The sequence below is a fragment of the Lissotriton vulgaris genome, chromosome 10 (genome assembly GCF_964263255.1).
Source record: "Lissotriton vulgaris chromosome 10, aLisVul1.2, whole genome shotgun sequence".
NCBI lineage: Eukaryota > Metazoa > Chordata > Amphibia > Caudata > Salamandridae > Lissotriton > Lissotriton vulgaris.
In genome coordinates this window covers 94,809,125-94,821,480 of record NC_141698.1, presented here as the reverse complement: position 1 = coordinate 94,821,480, position 12,356 = coordinate 94,809,125, and the positions used below count along the sequence as shown (strand labels likewise).

General features: G+C 40.3%; 1 pseudogene across 1 annotated transcript in view; it reads left to right on the top strand.

The window, feature by feature from the left end:
* Positions 1-4,211, top strand: part of LOC147684744 (uncharacterized) — a 79,524-nt pseudogene extending 75,313 nt beyond the window's left edge. Inside the window, exons 9-10 of the transcript XR_015300657.1 lie at positions 1,867-1,937; positions 2,032-4,211. The product of XR_015300657.1 is annotated as an uncharacterized LOC147684744 (transcript). The remainder of the gene's footprint in view (positions 1-1,866; positions 1,938-2,031) is intronic.
* The last annotated feature ends 8,145 nt before the right edge of the window (positions 4,212-12,356 follow it).

The window sequence follows — 12,356 nt, the reverse complement described above, 5'->3', positions numbered from 1 at the left end:
AACCAAGATAATCTACCGGAGGTAGCCTATCAGGCAATGGCCACACCGTTTTAGAAGGTAGCCACACTGGCCTGCCCTACCAGGGCTTTTAAGTCCACACACATGTTGACTGAGGTCTATTGTGAAGGTCTTGTGGAGCACGTGCTGGATACTTGCCAATTGGCACACACTCTGTTTTTTTACCCAGATGCCTGGACTTCAGTGTAGATTCTTGCAATACACACATGACCTCCTGAAGCCCTGCTTTGAGTTCAACCTCCAGGGTGGTCCTGCTTACCAGCTTCCTGCCCATTTTGTTTTTAATGCATAGGTAGACACCTATAGTTTGGCATTATTTTTACAGCTCCACTTAATTCTAATGCAGCATTTTTCATTTATCTTCATTCTTCGTTTATTTTTCCTATGAATTGTATTTGTCACTTGCATTTTGTATGGACATTGTAAGTGATTTGTTTCTTCCACTGTTCAGTTGTTTAATTGATTGTTATGAACACCTTTTGCAGTTTATTTCTCTGAATGGTGAGGTGCTGCTCAGGCCAAACCAGGCTGGTGTTCTTTGAAGCTTGTTTGCCTCAGTTAGTCTATCTGTTTATTTAGGATGGGGTGTAGTCAGTCACAGCTTGCAACACTTATTCTGGAAAGGCAGTTTTCCAATCTAACCAGTGCTGAAATACGGATAAGGAAATGGGTGTGTTTTTATTTGTGAATACCAATGTGGCATAACTATTTCTATGGTAATTTCAACTTAATACTGTTATGGCCTCAGTACGCTTTGTGAATAACTCCAACAGATATATATTTTATATATATATATATATATATATATCTATTGGGAAAACGCTTTTCCTATGGAAACTAGGTCATAACTTTAACTACCTACTGGCGACCGCTAGTAGGTAATATATATATATATATATATATATATATATATATATATGTATATGTGTGTGTGTGTGTGTATATTTGTGTATATATATATATATGAAGCCACCTCTGCCCTCCTCGCTCGCTCGTCCTCCCACGCCAAGCTCAGGAAGCAGAAACGGACCAGAGCTTATGGGATGCAGATTTCTTTATTCCGCTACTGCCATAACGTTTCGGCTCACCTGAGCCTTGATCACATATATATGTATGTATATATATATATATATGTGTGTGTGTGTGTATATATATATATATATATATATATATATATATATATATATATATATATATATATATATATTATCCAGTCTGGCTCCAAGTTTAGCGAGACCCCTGGCGCTTCTTTCTCCTGTGCGATATTTCTCAGCCGAGCCCAGCCTTAATTTATTGCACACATCTCTTCCAGCAAGAAGAATAAAATACGCACTCACAAAGTTCCTTGCGTATTCCCTCGGTTAATACGTATTAACCGTGAGCAAGCTGTGTGTGTACAGCGAAACGCGTCGGTTTTATGTGCTGAAATACTGGATGCTAACATAAAATAAACCGAGGGAATACGCAAGGAACTTTGTGAGTGCGTATTTAATTCTTCTAGCTGGAAGAGATGTGTGCAATATATATATATATATATATATATATATATATATATATACACACACACACAAAGAAATGCAGATGCAACTATTTTTGTACAACTAATTTTGTAAATTGGGATGGGATCCATGTTTGTATTCCTCATCGCTAGCCTGAGATGAAAAAAGTTGCTCTTCATTGCTGGCTAAAGTGAATATTTTGAGAATCATTAAAGAGTAAGCAATACTACATGAAAAGCAAGGAGTTGGCACTTTAAGTGTCTTTTTTGTGATAAAAATGATGATTAATTCTTATGTTTGATCGAAATATTTATTGCCTACATTAAAAAAGAATGTTCTGCACTTTTAGGTTTCAGAAACCCCACTTGAGTATAATAGCTCTTCAGACAGGCAAAAATGGTGTCATCTCAAGGTTACCTGGTAAGTATGGCTGTTTTGTCAATGCTGCTTTGCAAAGTTAAGGTTGTCCGCCTTCAAACAGACTCAAATGTTATCTCCTCTTTGTCCTAAACAGCTGGAGTTGGCTTGGCAGATTTGCACCTAGACTCGTTAACCAAGATGTTGTGCAAACCCCGGCATCGCAAACTACAAGAAAACCATCTTCAGATAACTCTCTCAGAGAGTCTAAACCCATTTATGTAAACACTCTAACTGAATCAGCTGCCTTAATACCACCAACCATCTTAGTACCAGAAAAGGTCCTTTTGGAGACTTGTGTAATACTAAGTAGACCAACTGATATCGACAAAATTACAGCCGAAGAAATGAATCTGCACGATGAGGACAGAAAAGAAATTACAGACAGCAACAACGTATTTCTAGATCCCTCGTTGAATGCAATGTTTTTTGACATGCTCAACATACCCATGTGTCCGCTAGAAAACTCAGTAATTGTTGTTGATGAGTATAAACCATGTGATAATTTGAGAACTGAAAATTCACTGCAGAGCAAAACATCCTCAGATTGTATTGGCAGTTTCTCTTTTTTCACTGAGACAAGTGATGAGGGAAGCTGTGAAAGAAAATTACTCACAATGGCACAAACACCAACATCGAGTGATTCTGGATATCGTAGTTTTGAAATTGAAGTTGGTAATTTTGATCCAGACCCACATCCTCAGTTGGATCATCTCCTCTGTTCTTCTGGCTGTTCAGAAACCCAGGCGAATTTCTTAACATCGAATGAAAATGTTCAAAACAAAGGTGCCAGTGAGTTCAGCAGTGCGCTACTGGAAGAATGTGTGGATACGTCTGAGCTGAATTTTGACCACCAATATCGCAGCTTCAATAGCGCCATATTACAAAGTGCAAATAATCTTGAAGACGATTTTGCATATCATGACTCGCCATCATCAGTCAATTGTCCACTTATCTGTGATACAGTGCAGACTCAAGGATCAAGCACAAGTCAGCAATTTTTTTGCAATGAAGTAGGATTAGATTTCAGTTGCCTGTCTCATCAAAATGACAACCATCATGTATTTCCATCTCTTAAATTTGCTGAGGATTCATTTTTCATGGCAAACTGTGACAGCTGCCTGACAGAGATGGACATTAGCACAGCAGGCATCGATTCAACTGCTTCATTTAACATCCCTGGTTATCAGAGTTTTGAGAACGCCATTAGACATGAGAAGGTACCTGAGGGAAGAAACGAAAACCATTTTCCTTTGGATTATTCCTCAAATGACCACACTGTAGGAGAAAACAAAGAGAAAATACCCAAAGAGATGCTGTTTTGGGACAAAGAATTACAAGCAGAAGAACCCTTCGGCCACAGTTTGCAAACTAGTTTAGTGCATTTGAATATAGAGGTCGGTGACAACACAGTCCATGGGAGTGATTGCTACAGCCAAGATCCAGGAAAAGAAAAGGATGGTGAGCTTTCTGACTGTGTGTTTCCCTTCATCTTTGACAAAACATCCATTAAGGAGCAGTGTTTAGCTAACGCGCGAGACCAAAAAACAGGATTAGGCCCAATAATGTGTTCTGTCAGAGTTTCGACACAGGCACAACAAGCAATTCAGATCAGAGAATAATGAATTTGAACAGTAACGGTACTTGTGATACTTTGACAGAAAATAACACAGGTGAACATTCCAATTCTTCAGGCATTACAAGCAAGGCATATTTGCTTGAATGCCCATCCAATGGTCAAATCAGTTTCATAAACAATTTGAGTAAGGACACTGAAGATGTGCTACCTCAAAACGTTGATTTTGTCAGAATTCTTCCGAAAGAAAGTGTAAAGAGATCAATAACACCAGCATTCATTCAGGAAATATCAACGTGCCACAAGCCAGCAGAAGATAATTTCTCTTTTGCCTCTGCTTCATTGAAAGGTACACTGTTAAAATATAAAAATCCAACGTCTTTCATAAAAGTCAAAGATCCCAAAACAATGCCTTTCCTGAAAGAAAAACCACCTCATTACACCAGCTGAAAAGAAAGAAATAAAAAATAAAATTGTGAAATTGAATGAAGCTTTAGATGTTGATGGAAATTCATACATGACTGTCACTGAATTGAACACTCAAGAAGACCGTGTATAAAACCCACAGTGAATAAAATGGAGAAAGATTCTTGAAAATGTGTAAATATTAGACTCTGTCCTATTCCCTTGTGGGAAATTCATTACGCAAATTTGAACATGGACAAATCTTGAAAAGAAATACAGTTCAAAATTGTTTTGCACTTTCCGTTCCCCTCTCGTATTGTGTAATGTAATTTTTTGATTGAATTAATTATGAGTTTTTTCTTACAATACATATTCCTTCAGGATAGATATACAGCCGAAGTTTGAAAGTTTTTAAAGGAAGATTAGCAGAGGATGGTAAAACCCTACATTCCAACTTGTGTATTCATCAGAAAAGCTCAGATATCAAAGTTCTTAAAGAAACTGGGGTATAAACAAGAGTGGTTGATTAACAAAGTTTAATGTGCAGAAACCATATGCTTGACAAAAAATAACAAGAAGGGCACATGTAAGTTTTTATACATGTGTGCCATATGCAGTAAATGTGACTAGATACAAAGTGGTTGAGACAAAGATGCAACTGTAAGATAACACATTTTAATAAGTCAAATTGTTCTTGCATCTAGATAGTCTTAGGGCAGGCAATGCAAATGACCTTTTTACCCAGAAAGAAGCCACCCTTGAATATATTTTCTCAGCCTCAAAACTGGGGCAAATCATGTGCTCCTGTTTTAACACAATGTTAGGTTGTCCCTGTTCCAGCCAAGTTTGTGGAGTCTGGTGAACTTTAATCAAGTAAGTTGTAAGTACCCTGCCTGAATTACTCAAAGCAATTGAAGAGAGTGAAGCTGACCACATACCAAAGGAAAAATAGAGAGAAATATTAGATTTTACCATACAATTTTCAAAATTCAGTAATTAATATTGTAATACTGCATAGTCTACTGAGGAGGCTTTTGATGCTTGGGGCTTGTATCCACAAGACAAGTTTGAAAAATAACAGGACCAGATGGGGACTTTTACAGCAAAATTATCCAAATCAATGAACTGAAGAGCTGTAGATTTTACAGACAGTTCAAATAAATAGAACATTGACATGGCATCCTGTTATTTTTCTGAACTTTTATAGCATTGCTGTTCACTACCTCTTTTACTTTCTTTTTTATCCTTAGTTTGCCACTTTAAAGAAGATTCCCAGTCATGTTATGACTGAGAATCTACTTGGAATGGGCAGAATGTGTAGAAATGTATAAACTGTGGACCTGATTCACTAAAGAACTTTGCACCTGTGGCGGAGACCCCGCATCTGTGGGGTGAGTCTCCGCACTCTGGGCGGAATCTCCACAATGAGAATTCTCAATGTGGATGTTCTGCGCAGAGAGCAAAGACTTCCCCATGACTGCGGGTGTCCCATCACGAGTGACAAGGCCCTATGTGAATTAGGCCCAATGATTTTAACTTTATAAATAGCTATCGGTACACATCAAGCGATACCTCCATGTCGATGTTGAAATAACCACCACATCAGAAAGAAATTGGCCTTTATTATGAAGTAAACCATCAAAAACCATTAGCAGTACATATCCCCAAATAAGTTTGAATAGTAATCCAAATATTATCTCGAAGTATTTCAGAACAGCATTCATTTTTCACAAAAAATATAAACTCTCGGTTTTCAACAAATAAACTGTTTGTGAGCCAAACAGCTTGTTTCCGTGAAATGTACCATATACACAAATAATACGCAAATATCAGTTTAATATTTTCTGATATGCAGTGATTTAATACAAAAAATAGCTTGTTCTTTTTTTTAGAAAACAGGCTCATGTAATAACCAAATACTATTCTTAAATTGTTTGTGTGTGTCTGTATGTGCGAATACACTCTAGTGTATCAGTCATGTCCATGCTAGTGACGTCATCACATGTTGAGGCTTGCCTTTCCTGTCTGTATATTATTGGAGTGGCATTGCCCCAACCAGAGGCAACTCTACATATTTTTAAATGTACAGTGCCCTCAAAAGCTATGTGTTACCACATTCTTGTAGTTTGTCTAAAATCCCATTTAAATGTAAAAATAACAAACACTAATCCCTGATAAATGTTATTTCTATTCTGGTAGCGGCCCAAGGCTGGAGCATCCCATATTTCCCTTCAAGAGAGGAAAAACCTTAGACCACAAGGGATCTGAAGATTTAATTCTCTAACATCATTGCATACCATTATGTCCTCCTATGGCTTGCACTGTACTAGGACACTTGCATTTCTATTGATGCATTTATCCCTGAATTTAAAAAAAAGAAAAAATCTGAGGAACTTCTTTTCCACAAGTACCTTTGTATGGCCCTTAGAAATTCTACATTTGTGCTATTAAACTTTGATATATTGATATTTTACTCTAAACCTTTGGGAGCTTTTTTACCAGTTTACACAAACATTTGCAGACTCATAAGCGTTTTAAGCTATTTAAGTATTTTTGTTGACTCATAAGATTTGTAAGCTTTTTAGGTATTTGTGTGCAATGTGGTTCCCTGACCCATTTTCTACCATGTATATGACCGTGGGGACTTTAGCATATTATTACTGTTGTGGCTACAATGATCCCATGGCAGTGTTGGCTCGAGTTCAGTACAAGTAGCACATACATTTTTCTATTGCTTTCTGTGATTTCGTGGAATATGAAATTTACTAGGATGTTGCATGTTGCTTCAAAATCAAGAAAACAGCTGAATAACATTAGTCATCTTGTACCATCACCACTGAGCTGGATTCACTCAGATTTTGTTTTTGATTCTCTGCAATCCCAATCGGATTAACAAATTTACTACATCTTCATGATCTTTTATAGAGTATATTAGGTCCGTCAATGTAGGCACCAGTGATGTGTGGAAAAATTATACAAGACTTTTCTATTACAGCTGTTACACTGATATGTGGCAAGCACTCATTTGAACCCTCTGCCAATAAATAGGATAGGCAAATAACTTAAGAGCACTTTTCCAATATCGATTTGGTTCTGTGTAATGAAGTTATTGAGACACTGCTATTATTTTTCGACCTTGAATATTTTACTAATGATGAATGAATAATTGAAGGGCTGGTAAAGATCCCACCACATTGAAACTGGGGGGTCGCATTCCTAACAATATTGTGTTTTATCTTTTTGTCAGTTATGGTACTTTTGATAGTCAGGTTTTTACATAAACTGCACATATGTATGTTTTTCCTTTAGTCACTAGGTTAAATATTTCATGAAGACATTTCGCCATGCACTTTTTAACCACTTTAAGACATCAAGTTGAGATGTCATCCTTATAACTAAGTTTACATTTTTAACATGCCTATTTATTTTCTAAGCTATGTAAGTACTCATAAAGTGTAGATACTGACTTTGATTGATAATGTGTTCTCTCATTTTGTTCAACTCTGTAACTATGGTTTATGTGTGTTAAACGGGAAACAGCATTTACCAAACTAGTGGCATTTTTAAATTAGAAAAAATGTAATGTTAATATTTTTCCTCTTTTGTTTTTGTATATATTATGTACAGTTTTTGTTATTTGTGTTTTTTCGTTTTTGTCACAAATTTCTGAAGATTTCATTTTAATGACTACTTTCACTGAGTTATGCGGTGTGACTTCATGAAATTTAGGAATTCAAAATAAAAAGAAAATAAGCATTGGTTCCATGTGTTTTCCTTGAGATATAGAGAGAGAGATAGAGTGTGTGTGTGCCAGTGTGTTTCTGACTGAATGCGTCTGAGATTTCAGATGTACTTGCCAGTGTTTGTGTGTGTACCAATGTAGAGTTGTGTGTTTGTGTTTGTGTGTGTACAGTCATATATATATACACAAATCAGTGACAATTGTGAGTACTGTTAGAGTGTATGTTTGTGTTTTAGTTGCCACACCTGTATGACCCAGTTGAAGATATTCTTATTTTTTGTAACTTATTTTTATTATAATGCTGCATTGTTAATCACAAACATAATTGCATTCCAATGTTTTCCTTTTTTTATTTTTATTTTTTACATAGTTTACTCCGGTGCTAATAACTCAAATTGCATTACAATGTGTATGTTACTCCAGGATCTCAAACCCACCCTTCATATATCTTTACAGTCCGTATGCCACAATCACAAGGGTTGAGGATTCAATCTCGTTAGATATCCCTAGTATGGGGCTGGTCGGCCACTTATCATTTTAGAGACTGTGTGAGCAGTGCGGGAGGGGGCCCTGCTACTTAATTATATCTATTGTCTTTGCATTTGGGGATCCGGGCTATCCTATGCCTCTGTGTGTGGCAGAGATGCGTTTGGTTGTTCCCCCTGGGTACCACCTGATTCCGGGTCCTGCAACAATTCTGGCATTTCAACCTTTGCAACATGTGTCTCCAGTACTCTAAATCATGCTCTGCGTGCTCATCTCTTCGTACAATTTTTAGGCGACTTTCTTCCCCCACCCCCCATTCCCTTATATCGGATAGCCATTTAGCAATTTTTGGAGGGGGTGCTTGGGTCCAGTGTATGGCTATGCGCCGTTTGGCCAATACCAATCCTAGAAGTGCAAAATTGTGGCTGGTGCGTGTTCCCCGTTTTGGCGTAGAGAGTACTCCCAGTAGGCAATGTTTAAGTGACTGCCCTATCCAGATTGCTGTGGTGGTCCGTAATATCTGGACAACTTGCTGCCAAGACCTCTGTAGCCTGATGAATGACCAAGTCATGTGCAGGAAAGTGGCAGGGTCTGTGCCGCACCTGGGGCAGTGTGAGGGGCGCACTGGGTCAAAGCGCGTTCTCTTAGGGGTCATATACATGCGATGTAGGTAGTGGAACTGGGTGAGTTTGAACCGAGCATTGCTTGCCATCTCTTGGACTTGTGCAAACGCCCTTTTCCATTCCCTTTCCATAAGGGAGTCTGTCAAATCTACCGCCCACCTTTCCTTTATCTGCGTCGTCTCAATAACACGTTCTTCTTTAAGGGCCTTATATATACAGGATATTTGACCTCTGGTGGAGCCCAGGTTTAGCAGGAGAGCTAGCGTATGGGACTCCAGCGGCTCTTCTGGAAAAGAGGGCCACATTTCTCTGACTGCGTGGACTATCTTAGTGTAGTGTAGAAAGTGCCCTTCCAGTATTTGATACCATTCCATAGCTTCCCCATATGTTAAAAAAGGTCCCATTGGCAAATAGATCCCCAACTGACAAGCACCCTCCTTCATACCATTTAGAGATATCCATAACCGCCTGAATTCGACTGAACCCCTGGTGCCTTTGCAAGGGGAGTGAGGGCGTGTAGGGCGCCTTATGGATTACCTGGCTGACTGCCTTTTCCCAGGCTATCGTTACCTGCCGGATTGTGTACGGGCACAAGCTGGGGACTCGAGTGCCCATCATCAAGTATTTGAGCAAGTCAGAACTATTATTACGACTCGCTAGTAGTGCTTTTTCCATGTTATGTCCCTCCATGCACCATTGTGCAGCATACTGAAGCATCCCAGCAAAATAGTATAATCTAAGGTCAGTGAGGCCCAGCCCACCTAGCTCAACATTCAATTTGAGTATATCACCCTTGTGCGACCCCCAGCCCATACCAGCGAGACCAGCAACTTGTTCAATGTGACAATCGTAGTATCCAAAATAGGGCAGAGAGTATTCTGTAGTGCATACAAGCACCTAGGTAACATGACCATTCTAGCCAACGTCACTCGCTCCATGATGGAGAGAGGGAGCTTGTTCCAGAACTGGATTGACTCTATCAAATTCTTAACTACCGTCCCCATATTCAGAGCATATTGAGCCTCGTGTCCATGTGCCACTTGAATACCCAAATATCTAAAGTGATAAATTTCCAAGCTAAACTCCGTGGGAGGGATATCCTGGAAAGCCACTTATGTTATAGGGGCTAGTGGGAAGATAACAGACTTACAATGATATACACGAACGCCCGACGATACCCAAAGGAATGCAATACACCCAATAGTGCTGGTACTGCCTCCTCTGGCTGCCGGATACAAAGATTATTCACACTAAATCGTTTCCTAAAGTAGGAGAAATCTTCTGCTTGCTTCCTCAGCAACTGCACTGCAGAGATATAAAATGCAATATGAAACATTTTTAACAATGTCCCACAAAACCACTTTCATTTGCCTGCCTACATCGGACCTTTAAACCGAAATCCTTCAAAAGTATACATATAAAATACATTGAAATGTTAAATTCACAATACATGCTTTCTATTACTTCAACCTATTGACGTCACTGCTCTCCATGTTCAACTGAGACTGTGGGGAGAGAAAACCTGCAGCAGATTGCTGAATGCTGGTGGGGGGGGGGGGGGGGGGGGGCGATCAGGAGCAAGATAAGCAGCACACGGGAAAACTGCATTCATTTTAATTAAAGGGCGTCTTGTATTTAAATGTGGCAGAACTATACTACTTTACTAATCAAACATAATTTCACACGTAATTGTCATACGCATCATTAAAATTACTAATTGCCACAAATATCTTGTCACCCAAAATTGCACATCTGAAATTTTTTTAACCCTGGGTTGCGGCTACTCTGAAGTTGTGTATGAGGGATGTGTGCCACAGTGCTGCTGTTTCTTTTATGTGTGGGTGATGCATGTGCACTGCTGCTCTGATGTGTGTATGAGGGGTGTGTGTGCCACGGTGCTGCTGCTTCTTTTATGTGTTGGTGATGCATGTGCACTGCTGCTCTGATGTGTTTGAGTGATGTGTGCCACAGTGCTGCTGCTTCTTTTATGTGTGAGTAAAGCATGTGCACTGCTGCTCTGATGTGGTTGACGGATGTGTGCTGAATATGGTTGTTCTCACGTAAAGAGGAGGGGTGTGTTCTGCAGTCTGTTGTGTGTATGAGGGTTGTGTGCCACAGTGCTGCTGCTTCTTTTATGTGTGGGTGATGCATGTGCGCTACTGCTCTGATGTGTGTATGAGTGATGTGTGCCACAGTGCTGCTGCTTCATTTTATGAGTGGGTAAAGCATGTGCACTGCTGCTCTGATGTGGTTGAGGGATGTGTGCTGAATATGGTTGTTCTCACGTAAAGAGAAGGGGTGTGTTCTGCAGTCTGTTGTGTGTATGAGGGATGTGTGCCACAGTGCTGCTGCTTCTTATATGTGTGGGCGATGCATGTGCACTGCTGCTCTGATGTGTGTATGAGGGGGTGAGTGCCACAGTGCTGCTTCTTCTTTTATGTGTGGGTGATGCATGTGCGCTGCTGCTCTGATGTGTGTATGAGTGATGTGTGCCACAGTGCTGCTGCTTCTTTTATGTGTGGGTAAAGCATGTGCACTGCTGCTCTGATGTGTGTATGAGTGATGTGTGCCACAGTGCTGCTGCTTCTTTTATGTGTGAGTGATGCATGTGCACTGCTGCTCTTATGTGTGTATGAGGGGTGTGTGCCACAGTGCTGCTGCTTCTTTTATGTGTGGGTAAATCATGTGCACTGCTGCTCTGATGTGTGTATGAGTGGTGTGTGCCACAGTGCTGCTGCTTCTTTTATGTGTGGGTAAAGCATGTGCACTGCTGCTCTGATGTGTGTATGAGGGGTGTGTGCGGCAGTGTTGCTGCTTCTTTTATGTGTGGGTGATACATGTGCGCTGCTGCTCTGATGTGTGTATGAGTGATGTGTGCCACAGTGCTGCTGCTTCTTTTATGTGTGGGTAAAGCATGTGCACTGCTGCTCTGATGTGTGTATGAGTGATGTGTGCCACAGTGCTGCTGCTTCTTTTATGTGTTTGTAAAGCATGTGCACTGCTGCTCTGATGTGGTTGAGGGATGTGTGCTGAATATGGTTGTTCTCACGTAAAGAGATGGGGGGTGTTCTGCAGTCTGTCGTGTGTAGGAGGGATGTGTGCCACACTGCTGCTGCTTCTTTTATGTGTGGGTGATGCATGTGCACTGCTGCTCTGATGTGTGTATGAGGGGTGTGTGCCACAGTGCTACTGCTTCTTTTATGTGTGGGTGATGCATGTGTGCTGCTGCTCTGATGTGTGTATGAGGGATGTGTGCCACGGTGCTGCTTCTTCTTTTATGTGTAGGATGCATGTGCGCTGCTGCTCTGATGTGTGTATGAGTGATGTGTGCCACAGTGCTGCTGCTTCTTTTATGTGTGGGTAAAGCATGTGCACTGCTGCTCTGATGTGTGTATGAGGGGTGTGTGCCGCAGTGCTGCTGCTTCTTTTATGTGTGGGTGATGCATGTGCGCTGCTGCTCTGATGTGTGTATGAGTGATGTGTGCCACAGTGCTGCTGCTTCTTTTATGTGTAGGTAAAGCATGTGCACTGCTGCTCTGATGTGTGTATGAGTGATGTGTGCCACAGTGCTGCTGCTTCTTTTATGTGTG